This window comes from Octopus bimaculoides, chromosome 8, assembly GCF_001194135.2.
Source record: "Octopus bimaculoides isolate UCB-OBI-ISO-001 chromosome 8, ASM119413v2, whole genome shotgun sequence".
Taxonomy (NCBI): Eukaryota; Metazoa; Mollusca; class Cephalopoda; order Octopoda; family Octopodidae; genus Octopus; species Octopus bimaculoides.
The window spans coordinates 9,238,760-9,244,739 of NC_068988.1; positions in this window are offsets into that span (position 1 = coordinate 9,238,760).

Here is a 5,980-nt window from a genome sequence, read left to right on the forward strand (position 1 = left end):
CACACACACACACACACACACACACACACACACACTCAAACACACACAATTTCACGCAAGCAAGCGAGCGCACACACACATCCAGATGTAATCTTTCACGCAATCACACACACACACAGAGACACATAAAAACACCTAGCTGTGTGACGTAACAGAGACTGGATGTTTTGATTGGTCAATATTTCTGCGGTGACTCACCTCTTTACTGATGTTGATGGAGATGACGGAGATGATGACGATGATGATGATGATGATGATATTTATGAAAGCCGCGATAAGGGTGGTGGCGGTGGGGATGGCGAAACTGAGGGAGGCATGAAGATTAGTTCCCTTAAAAATACTGGGAAACGGCGAGGATTCGCAAAAAGAAATGGAGTTTCGCTGGCTATTACACAATCTCCTACTCCGTTCTCACTGAGGATATACGCGCGTGTGTGTGTGTGTGTGTGTGCGTGCGTGCGTGTGTGTACATGTGTGTTTGTGTGTGCGTCTGTATGTGTGTCTGCATATGTATGTGTGTGTGTGTGCATGTGTGGGCATGTGCGTGCGCACATCTGTAAAGACACGTGCAGATGTGGTCCCTCACCGTCTTGGTTTTGAGAAGCAGGCAAATTGTACGCAATACATGAAACTGTGTGTGTGTGTGTGTGTGTGTGTGTGTGTATAAACATGCATTTATATACATATATATATATATATATATATGTATGTATGTATGTATGTATGTATGCATATATATCTTATATAAAAGACGCAAATGTATGTGTATATATATGTGTGTGTATAAATACATACATATATATATATACACGCGCACACACTCCTATCTATTTATCCATCTATCTATCTATCTATGTATATATATACATATATATATATATATATACATATATATATATATACACACATATACATACACACACACATGTATATATGTATACGCATACATACACAGACATTCAACAATATATGTATATGTAAGTGTATGTACACATACATGTATATTATATATATATACACACACACACACGCACACACACACACATAAAAGCTTATGTGTGTGTGTGTACATATACAGATATAGATACATGCGTACATGTATCTAATATAGCTGTCTGTAAGGAAGTATTATCTCCGGACGAATGCCGCAGTTAATTTGTCTTTTCATGTTGTATGTGCGTTATATGTGATACACACTTGACTGTTTTCATCTAATCCTCTTTCTCATACATTTAACAGATTAATATTCAGCTGGGCGGCTAATTGCAACACCGGCAATTTTTCAATCAGTTTTTCTACATCAGTTACGACGGATTTTGTCGTAGACTTCGCTTGACAGCAAATACATATCCCTGACAGAGCTCAACGAGGCTGAAATACGCATCTAGAATTCTTACACATCTCTCTCTCTATATATATATGTATGTATGTATGTAGTCACAATACAGACATTTAGACCTCTTATAGGGATATTTTTATCCCCGATACTCTGGTTTAATATATTATATTTTGAAGAGATATCTCTTCAATGAATTTATCATAGAAAATATCGTAAAATATCAAAGATTATTATCGAGCTAGAAAACAAAGAGATCTAATGGATACAAATTAATTTATTAATTAATCAACTTACTCTTCTACATCTGTTTTATTTCGCAAACAAAATTAAAATTACAAAACATATATAAATATACAATTTTTCATTTTAAATACCTTGGATGGAAAATTATCAAGGTGTACAAAGGACTCTACAAGGATTACATTAGGATACGTTTAGAACACTCAGAATATACAGACATCTTTATTATGTGTACACCCTGATGAGATTCCATCCAATGTATTCAAAATGAAAGATTATATATTCATATATGTTTTTTAATTTTAATTTTGCTAGTTAAATGAAACAATTGTAGGTGAGATGTTAATTAATTACTAAATTAATTTGTATCCTTTAGATCTCTCTGTTTTCTAACTCATTAATACGTGTGTGTGTGTGTACCATGAAGGTCATTAGCTTATAGTTATTTTTACTACAAGATGCAATACAATCATACTTGCATGCTTGTGTATCTCTTTATAGCTTCGTCGGAGCTTCAAGCGTGAAATGCAGTTTTATTTGGGAAAGCATTTACACACACACACACACACACACACGCACACACACACACACACACACACACACACACACACACACACACACACACACACACACACACACACACACACACACACACACAGTATTTTGCGTAGGATATGGGCAGTTTCCATGCGTACTATCTTTTGAATTTCTGCCATTTTAGGGTTTCCTGGTATCTGAGCTAGGTAGCAATCAGCTCCTTTTACTATTATTAATAGGGCACCTACGGCAACATGTATTGTTTTAGTCTTCAAGTTTCATATTTTGCTAATTTCTATTTCAAGATCTTTATACTTTCTCAGTTTTTCATAGGTCTTAATAGATACATTTACATTGATTGGGACAGTCATGTCAATGAGGAGGCATGATTATTATTATTATTATTATTATTATTATTATTATTATTGTTGTTGTTGTTGTTGTTGTTGTTGTTGTTGTTTTGTTGTTCTTGTTCTTGTTCATGTTGTAATAATAATAATAATAATAATAATAATAATAATAATAATAATAATTATTATTATTATTATTATTATTATTATTAGTATCATTATTATTATTATTATTATTATTATTATTATTATTATTATTATTATTATCATTATTATTAAGGTTGTGAGCTGGTAGAATCATTAGCACACCCGACAAAATACTTAGTGGCATTTCGTCCGTCCGCCCGTCCGTACGTTCTGAGTTCAAATGCCTCCGAGGTCGACTTTACCTTTCATTCTTTCGGAGTTGGTAAAATAAGTACCAGTTGTACACTGGGGTCGATGTAAGTGACTTACGCATACCCTCAAAATTTCAGGCTATGAGCCAAAATTTGGAACTATCATCATCGTCAATATTATCAACACTGTTGTTGTTCTTGTTGTTGCTGTGACATTAGTTGTGGTGGTGGTGGTGGTGGTAGTGGTAGTGGTGGTGGTGGTGGTTCTCTCTCTCACTCAGAGAGAGTTGGAGTTGGGAATTATGTCGATTACCGCATGGAGCGACATCCCAACGCAGACAACCTACATCACCATTAACGACCACAAAACAAACTTTCAATCTCACTCAAGAATCAAGGTTCACAGCACCCCCACCTCCAAGAACGAATCAAGCTTGGCTAGTGAAAGAGTACTGAACACCATTAATCTTAAAATTAGAAACGCCACTTGATTGGCTCTCTGGAGTTCCGGTGTTGTTATAATTTAGCGTTTCAAGAGTATAGGAGATAAAACACTAGATTGTTCCTAATATATCATAGAGTGCTGCCCATCTCTAACAAAATGAAGAACAAGAAAAAGAAGAAGAAGAAGAAGAACAACAACGACGGCAGGAAGAACAACATCTGCTACAAAGTCTAGAAGAAAAATTGGTTTGCATTATCGGCAAACGACAAATAAAATTCGAATATGTTTCCCTCGAAGGGAGATATTTCACAATAAATTGCTTCTCTCTCGTCGCTAAATTTGCTACAATGCAGTAAAACAATATAAAGCTATTCACAGTCAAACGAACGTAAATAAATTTCCTCCCAAGTGGTCGAGTTTGGTTCAGTCAATAATAATAATAATAATAATAATAATAATAATAATGATGATGATGATGATGATGATGATGATAATAATGATAATAATAATAATAATAATAATAATAGGTGCAGGAGTGGCTGTGTGGTAAGTAGCTTGCTTACCAACCACATGGTCCTGGGTTCAGTCCCACTGCGTGGCACCTTGGGCAAGTGTCTTCTACTATAGCCTCGGGCCGACCCAAAGCCATGTGAGTTTTAAAACACAGCGGTTATAAGTGTAATAAAAAAAATGTATATAATATTATTCATCCTCGCATACATGCTTGCTTGCTTGCTTCATATTCTTAGTTGATGAGGCTGAGGTCATCCCATGTTAATGGCCCCAGAGACGTCATCATGCGTAGAGCCAGCGAGATCCACCAGTGTTCCCCATCGCTGGCGCACCCGTGCCAGCACCCTCTGTATCCTCCAAGGGTGACGTCAGGCCTCTGGAGATCTTCCTTAATCACGAGCAGCTATCTGATGCGGACCCTGCTACGAGGCTTCTTCCAGTCCTCAGTTGCGACATTGAATGAGAGTAAAGCCCTGGTAGGATGATTTAGTGAGAGACGCAGGACATGTCCGTACCAGCGCATGCGACGAAGAGCTATGAGCTAGGGAGGCTGCGGACTGATGCATGCGCGCACGCAGGTCTTTGTTGGAAACGTGATGGTACCAATATTTACTCTTCTATAAGAGCAGCATCTTCTTTTCGCCTGTTAATCAGTGCGGTATCACAGTTTTGCTTCTCTGCTGCTCAGACTTTACTCCAAAACGCAAGTATTTCTTGCTCTGAGGGCTTTTCTATTTTAATTGTACTCATTCCAATATGTCTATAGAATTTCTTTGAATTATTTTTGAACGTATTATCTTTGAAGAAACTGGATCCTTTTTCAAAGTGGCGAATGCACGCAGCTTCGGCTGGCACTGTTTAGTTTTATCTTCTCCATTACTTCAGCAAATAGATGTTCTGACTCCAGTTCATAGTTTCTCTTTATCTTTCTTTTCTTAAATAGTTTTATATTACGATTATTACCGAAGTTTTTCCGTATTTCAGTATCAGATCGGAGAGCGTCGTTTTGTTTCTTGTTTTTATTTTTCTTGCCGCGTTGATCTTTTACGCCACACATTTAGGTGCACAACAGGAGCAGCGGCATAGAATAACTCATTCAAAGACGTTATATCCGGTTCAGTTTGGTTTATTATAATCTTAACGGCCATATTCACCTAACAAATTCTTTTGTCATTTTTAAAAATTACTATTGCGTATGTTAGGAAGGTCACTACGTTCCTTCATGTCCATATTTTGGACTTTGATCCATTCAGCAAATTTTTGTTCCTCAAGTTCTGTCACTGCACTCGTCCTGATATCAACATTATTTATTTCCGTTCAATTGTTTATAATTTCATTAACATGTTCCTTTCCAATGGTTCGATCTCAGGAGAGCATATTCATGTCTTTTCTTATTGTGAGTGTCGTGTTATTTATGAACGCTTTTTACTACTTTCACACTGACATCATAAATTTTGTGTTAATTTCTGAGTTGTATTCACTGGGTTCTTTCTCAAATCTGATTGTATATTTGTTTTCTTTTTTCTTTTTTTTTCTTTTTTTTTTTTTGCCAATTCCAATGTCAATCAACACTTCCGTTTTATAACATTTCTACCTTTATTGGCAGATTTATTACTGCTTATCTTTCGTCTAATGTTGCCCCAAATTCGGTATGTTTGCTCAATATTTGAAACTTCTAATGGATAATACATAGAAGTTTAATAAGTAACAAACAGTCTGTCCAGGACTATTTATGTCACTTGATATCATTGGTACCTGTTGATGTTGGACACCAAAGGCCTTGTCTGTTTGGAAGTCAAAGTCCCAGAGGATCTTTGCCTTCCCCTTTTCGTCCATTGCCTTTTCCAGTGTATGTTGGTACCAAGCACCTGTTACCTCGTATCCATACTTCCGGCATAGAAGCCAATGAAGGTTTGGGACAAACTTGTCGTGTCTGCGCTTGTACTCTTTCTGCATAAGACTTTTCGCAAGCACTAACAATCTGAGTCACGCTTTCGACCATTATTATTATTATTATTATTATTATTATTATTATTATTACCACAGCAATACACTAAACACAGACGACACTAAGTTACTCTGTAAGACAATTTCCAGGTGAATGCAAAAGGAAGAAGTAAGAAAAAAAAATGCTCCAAATGAGGTCATACGAAGAAAATTCTTTATCGAAAATAAAGTAGAAAGTCGAACTGGAGCTAACATTAGCGATCGCTTGCGT